The sequence below is a fragment of the Sciurus carolinensis genome, chromosome 2 (genome assembly GCF_902686445.1).
Source record: "Sciurus carolinensis chromosome 2, mSciCar1.2, whole genome shotgun sequence".
Classification (NCBI taxonomy): Eukaryota; Metazoa; Chordata; class Mammalia; order Rodentia; family Sciuridae; genus Sciurus; species Sciurus carolinensis.
The window spans coordinates 17,083,907-17,096,728 of NC_062214.1; the positions used below are offsets into that span (position 1 = coordinate 17,083,907).

Here is a 12,822-nt window from a genome sequence, read left to right on the forward strand (position 1 = left end):
CTACAGGCTCAACTTGATTCCTTGACTGCTGTCATCCTGCAAAATCATCGTGGTTTAGATCTAACAGTGAAGGAAGGAGGGCTTTGCCTGTTCCTTGGTGAAGAGTGCTGTTTCTACGCCAACCACTCTGGCATTGTACAAGATAAAAGCAAAAACCTACAAGAAGATCTGGAACATCATAGGAGCGAGCTCCACTCTAACTTCCTCTGGACTGGGTTACAAAGGGAGCTCCCCTGCCTCCTCCCGCTTATGGGACCACTAATCACCATTATCCTTGTGTTCACCTTTGGGCCTTGCATAATCAATAAGCTTATCCATTTCCTGAAAAGCCAGGCTAAGTCTGCAGCTCATGGTGGTCCGACAGCATTATACCGCCCTTCATAATGATGATTGGGAGCCCTATAGGATCGTGGATCACTCGTATCAGGACACTGGGGTCTAAGTGTCTCTCCCTTAAGCCCTGCTCCTCCTGGCCCACCTGAAGTGCTAAGGTGGTAGTCAATGACAGGTAAGATCCTCAGAGGAGGACAACCTAAGACAGGCACACCTTCAAGTAAGGCGGACCCCCAAACTGCTAGGGTGATGTTCCATGATGGGTAAGACCCTCCCAGGGCAACCTAAGAGAGACACACCCTTAACATAAAACATAAAAGGGGGAAATGTTGGGACTAATGACACATTAACTAACTCAGGCTGACTCCTTACGTCCTGACTAGTAAGCAAGATCAAGGCCTCAAAGGCGGTTTCAAAAGTTATGATAAATCGGACCACCATCAGGGATTGGTTAACAACATGCTTGCCATATAGTCCTATGGGACTCTACCTGCGTGAAACCCCCGCCCCTTGCTGACCTTTAAGCTGATTGGTTCCCACCTAGCCTTCACCCTACTAAAAGCTGTGTGACTTCCTCAATAAAGGAGTTCCTGCTGTGACTGATCTCCCTGAGGCGTCTAATTGTCCTCTGCCTGGAGTGCTGGGTGTGGGCGATCAGTTGGCCCTACCTTTCCTGGTCTGGCCTTGTTGGGGAATGCTCCCTTCCCTTGTCGCTGGTTGAGAAGAGCAAGGGGGCTAAAGACCCCAACAGCCAAGAGCACAGCCCCCTTCAAGACTGCCTTCCCATCAGACACTAGCTACACATTGGGGGATTCCTGGACCACTGACTGGTTACAAAAGTAGTCCCACTACCCCAGTGGGTCTAATAATTCACTGGAATGACTCACAAAACTCAGAAAAGTGCTAAACTTAAAATTAAGGTCTTATTGTGGCAAAAAGATATGAATTAGAGATAGATAAAGGGAGAGATCTGGGAAGATCTCAAAGGCAAAACTACCATTGTTCTCTGCTCCTAGAGTCAGGGTGTGTTCCCTCCCCATGGATATGTGACAAATAAGGAGTACTTCCCACCAGGAAAGGTCACTGGAGCTACAATGTAAGAGTCTTTAAAAAAAATTTTTTTTTAATTTAAAAAAATCTTTAATCTTCAAGAACCACAGCAAGGGGCTGGAAACATAGCTCAGTGGTAGAGTACTTGCCTAGCATGCATGAGGCTTTGTATTAGATCCTCAGCACTGCAAGCAAAAACAAAAACAAGAACCCACAGGTAGGCCTAGAACACCTGAATTAAGTCACCTGACTGCAGGGATACTCTCTCAGCTTCATATCACCTCCACTTCACATCGTCTCAGTTCCATGCTGCCTCCAACAGTGTCACAATCTGTTTGCAGCCTGTGTTGAGTGAAGAACCGCTGGGGTATTGCAACCGTTCAGAGGCATTGGGATCACTCATTTCACTTTTCTACTCAGGGTCAGCTACAAACAGTAAATAAGCTGTTGTGTAGGAATGAGAAATGGAAGAAAATAATTTACATTTGTTGCTCAATATGTAGTACTTCCCAATTTAATTTAACATGCCAAATCTTAGGGTAATCACACCCTATACTACTCCAATCAAATCAGAGTCTTCTATCTCTCCAACCCAAACAGAGGAAGTCAGGATTCCATGAGCAGTGTGAAAAATCACTGTATAATTGCAAATTAGAACCATAATCAGCCCTCTGGCCCCTGAGCCTTCTTCATCACTGGGCTGTGAACCAAAATGACTCCCTGCAAATGTGTCTGCAGGAGAAAAGATCCAAACACAGGAAGGAGCTGCCTTGTTCACAGATAGAAGGAGGGAGGGAAGAAATTTTTCATTTCATGAAAAATCAGGAGATTTGTTATCCAGCAAATAACAACTGTTACGGTGCAGATCTCAAATGCCCCACAAAAGCTCCTGTGTTGGGCGGGGGTTGTGGCTCAGTTGCCTGGCATGTGTGACACCCTGGGTTCGATCCTCAGCACTGCATATAAATAAATTAAAGTCCATCAACAACCAAAAAAAAATTTTTTTTTAACTTTTTTTTTAAAACTCGTGATGATGGCTTAGTCCCCAGACTGTGGCACAATTGAGAAGTAATGGAAACTTCAGAAGGTGGGGCCTCACGGGGGGAGTACCCTTGAAGGGGCTCTTGGGGCCCCAGTCCCTCCCGCTCTTTTCTTACACCTGGCTACCATGAGTTGAGCAGCTTCTTCTGCCATGTGCTCACACCAGTTGTGTGCCTTGCCACCAGTCCAAAAGCAACGGGGCCAGGTGACCATGGACTGAAACCTCTGAAACCATGAGTCAAATAAATCTTCCTTCCTTTTAAGTTGGTTGCCTCAGATATTTTGTCACTGCAATGGAAAGTTGACAAACACAAGAAGCATTGGTATTCTGTCTGTAACTAGTTTGTTTTTTAAATATGAAAGTGATATATGCACACAGTTGGTTTCTTCAGAGTTTTTGTCATTCATGTTGTTTATTTTAATGTTCAAACAGTATAAGTGAATGAAAAACTGACATTTAAGCTATTTAACAACTGTTGCAAAGCACATAGACCAATCAGAAGAGAATCTAGCCTCTCTGCTATACTACAAGTACCTGCTGAGTAACAGCCTGGATGGACTACGAAAACAGAAGTGTCTCACCCAGACGCCCAGTTTCCCTCCCCAGAGGTAACCATAGTTAATTTCTTAGGACTACTTCCAGAAACATTTCATCATCGACCAGAATATTTGTGTGCTTATATGTGCTTTTTGTTCTAGATTCTTTTTCTTTCTTTCTTTCTTTCTTTGGTACTAGGGATTGAACTCAGGAGCACTCAACCACTGAGCCACATCCCCAGCCCTTTTTGTATTTTATTTACAAACAGGGTCTCACTGAGTTGCTTAGCACCTCGCTTTTGCTGAGGCTGGCTTGAACTCAAGATCCTCCTGCCAGGGCTGAGGAGATAGCTCAGCTGGTAGAGTGCTTACCTCACAAGCACAAGGCCCTGAGTTCGATCCCCAGTACCGCAAAAAAAAAAAAAAAAAAAAAAAAAAAAAAAGATCCTCCTGCCTCAGCCTCCCCAGCTGCTGGATTACAAGTGTGTGCCACCGCACCTGACTGTTCTAGATTCTTATTTTTTATAACACTAGCATACTTTTTCCTTTTGACAATATAACTCCTATGGTTTGAATGTGTCCCCAAAAATTTCATATGTTGGAAACTTAATTTTCAAATTTATATGTTAATAGTATTTAGAAGTGGGATCTTGGGAAGTAATTAGAATTAAATGAGGTGATAATGGTGGGGTCCCCATAATGGTGCTAATGCCTTCATAAGAGGTAAAAAGACCCAAGCTAGAATGCTGGCTCTGTCTCACCTAGTGATACCCTCCATTGTTATGATGCAGCAAGGCTCTGCCTTCCCGAATGCTGAGCAGATGCCAGCACCATACCCTTTGGACTGCCCAGCCTCAAGAATCATAAGCTAAATAAACTCCTATTCTTTATAAATTACCCATTGTCAGGTATTTTGTTATAGCAACCAAAAATGGGCTAAGAATCTTAAACTTTTTTCTACATATGCAGATGTAGAACAATCTCATTTTTAAGCTTTAGAGATGCTACTCAGATGGCCCATGTGCCAGTGTTAGTTCAGGAAACATTTGCCACTGGTCTGAGAAAAGAAAAGGGAGGAGCTTGCATCAGAATGCACATCAACTATGGCTCTAAAAACACTGTTGACTTCTGATAACTTTTTTGTTTCCTATTTTTGTCAGACTCTCTTGATAAAGTCATTGATTCACATTCTGGCTCAAAGCTCTTTATCTTCTACTAGACCAGTAACAAACCAGACTGCCTGCTTAGAGCAGTTCAGGAACAGAGTATTACTACAGGATTTATTACCATGAAATTTAACCAGTCCTCTCTCGATAAGCACTTAGGTTCATACAAGTGAACATCCTTGCATGCATACCATGAGAGAGTATTTCTGTGGAATGAATTCCTACAAGTAGAATCAACAGTTGTACAATGATGAAAAAGCTAATTATGATAGTGACAGAGAGTCAGGAGTAACCTGAAAGATGGCCCACCCAACTCTTACATTTCATCAATGAGAAAACTGAAACTTGGAGTAAAGGCAAAGTTCAGAGTCAAGCAACATCTCTAAGTATCAGTGGAGCAATGGCCTGGGCACATGGTCTTAGAGTTCAGCTATGGGAAAGGATGGCATGAAGGTCTCCCAGATCAGTGTAAGTTGGAACAATCAGGAGTATCTCAATGTCACTCTGGGGTCAGATCCACAGGAAATCCAAGTCTCGTGTCTGTGATGTTGCTAGGCCTCCAGCAAGGACCTGTGAGGGAGCCTCCGGAGCACACTGCTTGGGCCTAATTCAAACTACCCAGTGGAAGAAAAAAAGGAGAAAGCTGCATTAGACCAGAATATCCTAAGAAAACAGATAATTACCTGGAACTTAGAAAACTCAGTGATAGTGGGCTCTGGTCAGAGAAAGGAATCATGAAAAGGAATTAGGGGAAATGAGGAAATAAAAGGGTAAAGAACAGACCTGTATATGATGTTGTCAGAAATAACTTTTCTGCAAAAGTTAAAGGAAGTAATCACAGATTTAGAAGGAGAAATGGAACAGTGGAGTCCTAGAAGCCAAAAGGTCAAAGCTCCAAGCAAAATCATGATTAGCTTTTTCCTCATTCGCACAACCCTTGATTCCACTCTTAGGAATCCATCCCACAGCAGACAGAAGTGTCAAAATTGCAGAGGGTTCAAATGAAATAAGGACTTTAAAATATCCACTGAATTTGGCAACATGAAAGCCAATAGTGACCTCTCTGAGAGTCACTTCAGGAAAGTTTGGACAGAGAATCCAAACTGCAGTGGGTTGAGGAGAAAATGGAAAGTAAGAAAATGGAACTGTTGAATGTAGATGGTTCTTAGGCAGACTGGCTGGGAAGGGGGAAAGAGAATGGCTAGATAGCAAGAACAACTGAGGGACACAAGAGCATGTCCTAGAAGGCCTTTACTCAATATCTGCATGCACAGGCATGTCACTCACTATCAGAGCCAGAAGTAGCGAAAGAGAAAAAGGAGAGTCCATCTACCTGTACCAGCCTCTGCTGAATCATGGTTCCCTGGGGATTGTATAAATTATCCATAGTAATAGAACTCTGTGCCCATACTGTTTGCAAGATGTGTGCACAGGGTATGATAATAACAATAGCTACCATTTATCAAAAGCATATTTATGCAAAGCTAAGAGCTTTACATAAATTATCTCATTTAATCCTCACAACAACCCTGAGAGGTAGGCCTTATTATTTCTTTCAGTTTGAAAATGTTGAAACCTGAGACACAAACTGCTTAATTAGCCTGCGACAGGTCATCCAGCAAATAAATGACAGCATCAAGATCCAAACCCAGGCTCATCCCATCTAACACCCTTGCTCCTAATTGTTAAGCCAGTGTCCGTCAAGGTGAACTTTATGAATCAAAGCCACTGGGGTCATGTAGGGAGCTTTTCAAAAATGCAAATCCCTAAGTCCCACAAAAGGTTTACTTTTTTAAATGAAAATTGGAGCCCAGAATCTAAAAACTCTACAGATGATTCAGTCAAGCTCCTTTTATGATTCATATGCTCACAGACGTCTCCTTAGGTGAATTATTTCCCTCCTTACTGTTTGAGCTACCTGTCATTGGTCTTCATCCATGCTGGATTCACACCTTTCCCTGAGGATAAAAGAATGCCTGGACTGCCTCTGAGAGAAAAGTCTTTCTGACCTTAATCTGGGCCTAATGAACAAGGATTTCGAAGAGAGAGGCCCGGCAGTCTGTATATTTAGTGAGTTTACCAGGGAATTCTTATCTTAGGAGGAGACTGAGCAACACTGTTTTGCTATTTGCAGCTAACAGTGAGTGCTACCCTGAGCTCTAATTTGGGTCTAACACTTAATCATTCTAAAACTCATAACATGGGCATCAATGTGCCTCCAGATAGGGCTGCTGTGGAAATTAGATATGTACCAGTTACGTTGAAATGTACCTACCTACTTCTAACAAAACAAGGTAACGATGGCTTACGCAAAGGACTTTCTCAGGTTTAAGTCCGGAGAAAGGCAACCGAGAGCTGGTATGATGAGGTCTCTAATCATTAGAAGGAAGATTCTTGCTGTCTGAATGACCTTTCATCATTAACATATTGCCTTTTGGCACAAAATGGCTACTCAGGTTGCAGCCATTTTCTCTATAGTTCTGAGTAAAGAGAAGAAGGGATGCACCTCTCAGGTGAGTCAGATCCCTTTATGTATTCCTTCTTGCTCATTGACCATTCCTCGTTGGACCAAAACTTAGTCCATTACAATTGCAAGGAAGGCTAGGAACTAAAATCTTTTAGTTCAGCATCAGGTCTTTGTTGCCCAATATAAACCAAGCTTCTGTTATTTACAAAGAAAGGAGGATATTGGTATGGCAGCCATGGATATGTGCATATGCAGATTTCTTATTGCAGGGACCTAAGAATCCCAGTTGCTGTGCTTTGAAATCCACTGGCCATATTTCCCATGGGATGCACCTTACCAGTGGCTGGGTGTACTGAGGTACAAAGTCAGACCCAGTCCTGGGAGATAAGGAGCTTCCTTGTTGGCTGACTGTGTCTCAAGGATCCCTAATGGCTTTGCAGACCCTTCGTTAGAGTGCACCTTTCTTAGACTGCCGGGCAATCTGTACTGCTAACCACTCAAGTGCGCTTTCTCTCTTCTCTCCTTTGCTTGGGACTGATGAACATCGCAGCCATCTCCAGCTCCCTGTTTCCTTTCACACAGGCATTTTCCCTAGTAGAATATTTGCTTTAATCTCATCTTGGTGTCCAATTCTCAAAATACCTGGACTAACAGAATTGACAAGGCAACTCAGTCTGTAGCACAAACTAGAGAGTGCATATTACACTTGAGTAACTCAGTGATGGGCATGCAGTCAGCACTAAGTATTAGCTGGGGAGTAATAATGGTGGTGGTAGAGCAGGAAAAAGAAGTAGCGCAGAGCAAGCCAAGGAGAATGGAGTATTTTACAGAAAGCGGGGACTTAGGGTCTGAGGTAAACCACTCCCTTGATTCTCCTTGGCCTCGAGAGTATTTCCATTGCAGTAAAATCAGAACCAAAGTCAGTAGGAAAAGGAGAATGTGAACTCCAACTGAACTACTATTTAATGCCAGTCCCACTTCAAGTGATTTTTTTGGGGAAAAAAAAAAGAAAAGAAAAAAAAAGCCCTGAGACAGAATTGCACAAAATAAATTCAGTGTCCTGAGCAACTCCTGTTCTCATATTGGAAGCATGGTGACCAGAAACTACTTGCTATGATGTCCTAAGAACATTATTCCCATGAAAAAGTTTTCAACATGGAAGCTAAAATACATGCAAATCTCTACAAAAGATAATAGAGAATTCCAAGCAGAAAAAAGAGAGAAGATGTAGTGAGGTCAACAGGTGGAAGTGCAACGTAGATGTTCCATGGGACTTGACCAATGTGATCTACCTGGTAGGAGTTTAATAAATGATGGTTCCCCAGATAAGTGAATGGCTCACCATTCTCACTCGTTAAAGAAGGCTCTGTCGGAAGCCAACTTCTGCCAGGCTCTGTGCACCAAGCACAGGATGCTACAGGGAGAAAGATCATTGACACCCATGCCCCATCATCCTTCTGGAGAGAAGCTTTCCTTGCAGGCATTTTATGTGGCCTCCTCCACCTCTCTATGTTCACAGCCTGAATGGGACCCCATGCCTATCAGAGTGAAAGCTCATGCTTCATTTGAGAAATATTTCCTTAGTGTCTGAAACCAATTTACTCACCCATGTGTAAGTATCTCTGATGCAACCTTGGACTTCTGTTGGCTTCTCTGTTAGTCATCTATTGCTGAATAAAAAATTACCTGTGTTCATCAGCTTTTCATCACAAGACACCTGAGAAAATCAACTTATGAGGAGGAAAGGTTTATTTTGGCTCATGATTTCAGAGGTTTCAATCTATGGTCAGTAGGTCCTGTCGCTTTTGAGGCAGCACCTCATGGTGTGACCATGTGGTGAAAGAAGCTGCTAACCTCATGGCAGCCAGAAGCAAAACAAGAGAGAGAGAGGAAGGGGTCTGGCTCCCAATATCCCCTTCCAGGGCACACCCCCAGTGACCTGAGTTCCTTCCACTAGACCACATCTTCTTTTTTTTTTTTTTTTTTTTTTTTTTTGTGGTGCTAGGGATTGAACCCAGGTTCTTGTACTTGCGAGGCAAGCACTCTACCAACTGAGCCATATCCCCAGCCCAGACCACATCTTCTAAAGAGTCCACCACCTTCCAATGGCACCACATATTGGCACCCAACCTTTTAACACATGGACCTTTGGGGGACATTTATACAAATTATAGCACTACTGCAACACTGACAGCTTAAAATAACAAACATTTATTATCTCACAGCACTAAGGAGTGACTTAGTTGATGGTCTGGAATAGTCTCTTGTGAAGTCAGTTGGCTGAGGATTCAGTCTCTGAAGGCTCACCTGGGCTGGAGGATCTGCTCCCAGGTTGGTACACTCACAGGACCAGCAAGCTGGCTAGCAGTTGGCAGTAGGCTCTGTTCTTTACGACCCAGGTCTCCATAGGGCTCCTCACGACCATGGCAGCGGGCTTCCCCTAGAGCATATTTCCTAATATTCAGAAGACAGGGACAAAAACAGAGGGCGAGGGAGAAGCTGCAATGTCTTTTATAACCTGATGCAGGAGGTGACATACCATGACTTCTCTTGTATTCTGAAGGCCACACAGACCACCCTGGTACCATGTGGGAGGGAACTAGACAAGGTGTGAAAAGAAGAAGGTGGGGGTCCCTAGGGAGCATCTTGGTGTTTGGTTACCATGATCGTCAAGGACAGCACCCTCTCCCCAAACCCTGGGATTAAATTTCATTGTATGAAAATATAGAGGCATACAGCTAATATGGAAAGCTATGGAAAAGCTTTGTTTTGGAAAAACTATGTTTTGGAAAGCTATGTTTTGAGTCTCATAAAACTGCTTTCCCTAGTTCTCACTCATTTGTGGAAACTAAAAAGTCAGTCCATGGAAGAACAGAGCAGAAGAGTGGTCACTAGAGACTGAGAAGGGCCATGGGAGGCAGGGAACAGAAAGAAGTTAGACAAGGGGCACCCAAACACTGAAAGAAGGAATTAGTACTGGCTTTCTATACTATAGCAGGGTAATTATTGGTTGCAACAATCTATGATATATTTCAAAATGACTACATGAAAGTTCCCAACACAGAGAAGTAATGAACATTTGAGGAGATGGGGATGCTTATTACCTGGGTTTGATCATTATATGTTGTATGCATGCATCGAATTATCCTATACACTGTACCCCAAAAGATGCACAAATATTATGTCTCAAAAGCCTTGATTTTCCTCATTTGTACTATAACATCAGGCCATCGGCTTGCATAGAAGGACATTATTGTAAGAAACACCTCCAGTTAAGTCCTTGCTGAACTCATATCACTGGCTTGGTCAGGGGACCCACTGGAAACATCTCTCCAGTGTCAGGGTCAGGAAAGTTGAGCTTCTCCTGAATTCTTACTTTGTTTTTCTACTAAAAAATCTGGAATTTTGTTAGCACTCAAGTTTCCCTCGTTGGTTGTTCAGAAGCTTGGAGACAAATGTGTGAGTCTCTGCTGACATTGATCCCCTTGAGCTCATGCCATTCATTGCTTCTTCTGCTTGTTCTGTTTTCTCCAATTCCCTCAACCTTTCATCTTATGATTGCAAATTTTAGGATTCCCATCAAAGCTTCTGTGGATTGAGGTGGAGTTTTAATACATAGTTTTTGCCCAAAAACTATGATGACCTGCAGTACATGTGCCATCTAGTGGTGAGAGAAGCAACTGCCAGAAGAGACATTTTTTTAAATGTTTTTGCTGGAGAGTGGGGAGAAGTGGGAGAGGGAAGTGTAAGGAGACCAGGAACCCCTCTGCACCCTGTCAGGGAATTGAAAACTCAAGGAAATCCAGGCAGGGCAATGGAACAGGTGGTTAGATGGCTGGAATCCAAGGTGATTTAGTAGAATCTGAAGAAGCAGACAATGGTAAAGACTTCCCAAGTGAGGAAGATACTGACAGTAAAAGGCTTACATGAAAGGTGTTAAACAATGAGAAAAGCAAATGACTATTTGAAGCTACTTTCAATGGGTTAATTGCAGATGTGAACAGCTATGTTTTTAAATATTCACATTAACTGCAGGAAGCTCAGAGTCTAACGTTTTCCTTTTACTTACAAGAAAACTGGAGCCCAGTGACACTGGGCACTTTGTCCAGGGTCATACAGCCTGCTAGTCACAGGTCCCAAATGACTGGAGTCAGTCCTCTTTTTCGAGCATCACACTGTCCCTAATCATACATAGCAGATGTTCATTTGGCCTTATCATTTTGCATACAGATTTTTTTAAATAAAAATCAGATCTTCACATAAAAATGTTGGACCCTGCTGGGCACAGTATGGCACATGCCTGTGATCCCAGCAGCTTGGGAGGCTGAGGCAGAGGACTGCAAGTTCAAAGCCAGCCTCGGCAACTTAGTGAGACCCTAAGCAACTTAGCAAGACCCTGCCTCAAAATAAAAAATATAAAGGCCTGGGGATGTGGCTCAGGGTTAAATGCCTCTGGATTCAATCCCCAGTATCGCGCTCCCTCTGCCTGCAGAGAGAGACACGACAAACGTCTGAAGCTTTGGAAGTTTATTGCGTACAGTCTTCCTTTCTTTCCTTCTTATCTATCCCTTTCTCTCGCTCTCTTTCCCCCTCCTGCACTTCACTCTTCTCCCGCTCGGCTCTCGCCTGCTCCGGCCGCTTCGTTTCTCCCGCTCGGCTCACGCCCGCTTGCACGCCTCTACTCCCAGCTTCTACTCCTACTCTCAGTTTCTTCCCCTTTTACTTTCTCTTGCTCTCTTTCCCTCCGCTTAACTCTCGCCTGCGCCGGTCGTTCCGCTTCTCCGCTTTTACCCCTACTCTCAGCCTCTTTCTCTCTCAGCTTCTGCCCCCACTCCCAGCTTCTTCCGCTACTTCCCCGCCCATCAAGCTTATATACACCTCAACCAATCAGGGGAGAGCACACGAGGTAAACGCGCAGACAGCTACAGGTGTAGAATAGGTAAACGAGGGGGGCATGCTCTAATCACATCGTTAACTAGCCAATCATTGGAATTCGCTGGTTGTTTATTGTATAGCTGGCCGCTTTTGGCTCAGCGTCAGGCGCCATCTTGACCGTGCCCAAGGCTGGGGGTCCTGGAAACCCCGACACCCCAGTACCATTAAAAAAAAAAAAAAAAAGAAGAAGAAGAAGAAGAAGAAATTTTAAAAATGCTGGATTCAGCATGTTTCCAAAGTATTATTACTCATTGGTTTTGCAGCTGCCTCTCAACACTTCCCCCAAGATGTCAACATGGAAGAGATGGTTATGAAGCACGGGCACTCTTCACTGCCTTGCAAAAGTCATCAGTTCTCAATGATAGGGCAGGATTCTAGAAGCCAATTGCATTAGGTGAGAAAGCCCCAACCTGGGAAGCAAAAGACAAGTATTCACCTATCATGTCAACCGAGCACCTGGGATCAGGCTCAGGTTGCTGGCAGGATGCTTGGGTGGCAATATCAACAATGCACTGTTCATTTCCTGAGTCATATGCATTCCATCTGTCTGTAAACTGATATGTGTTCTTGAGCAGAACTTGACTACAGTTGAGCATAGCTTGGATCTGGCAGGCCCCTGAAGATCAAGCTTACAGGTCTGGAGGCTCAAGTTAAGTGTCTCTATAAAAAAAAAAAAAAAAAAAAAAAGACAGGAGTCAGAAATCACTGCTGGAAATATTGTCTTGGTATGAACTCAAGACTTTACCATACTGGACAGAACAGTGGTAGAACATTCTAATCATCTCAGATAGTTCTACTTGACAGCAACAGTGCCTTTTCCAGGAAGGGAGCAGAATTATATCAAAATAGAAGAAAGATTAGTGAAGTAAAGGAAAGAACTGAGGGGGAACAGGGGTGAGGGGGGCGGGATAAGGGAAGAACAATGAAATGAACCAGACCTAACTTTCCTATGTACATATATGAATATGCCACAGTAAATCTCGCCTTATGTATATCCACAAGGCACTAATTTTAAAAAAATAAGTAAACAGAAGAAAGAGCAGTGAGTAGAAGGAAGGGAACAAGAGGAGGGAGTAGAGGAGGGAAAGAGGAAGTACTGGGGACTGAATTAGCAAGTTACATTCCATGCTTTTATAATTATGTTAAAACAAATCCTAATGTTATGTGTAACTAAAAAGAATAAAAAAAGAAAGTTTTAAGAAGTGCCTTTTCCTGGATTTTCTGTTTCTCTGAGTCCTATAAGATCTTCCAGGTCCTTCAAAGACTGATATTGAGTCTGATAAGAAGGCTGGG

The 12,822-nt window shown here is 43.3% G+C and overlaps 1 long non-coding RNA gene across 1 annotated transcript; it reads right to left on the minus strand.

The window, feature by feature from the left end:
• Positions 1–1,528: 1,528 nt before the first annotated feature.
• Positions 1,529–12,083, minus strand: LOC124977317 (uncharacterized). Its single transcript, XR_007107144.1, has 3 exons — positions 11,966–12,083; positions 8,902–9,048; positions 1,529–1,827 (listed from the first exon to the last, which is right to left on the minus strand). It is a non-coding gene; the product is annotated as an uncharacterized LOC124977317 (long non-coding RNA).
• Between the last annotated feature and the right edge of the window lie 739 nt (positions 12,084–12,822).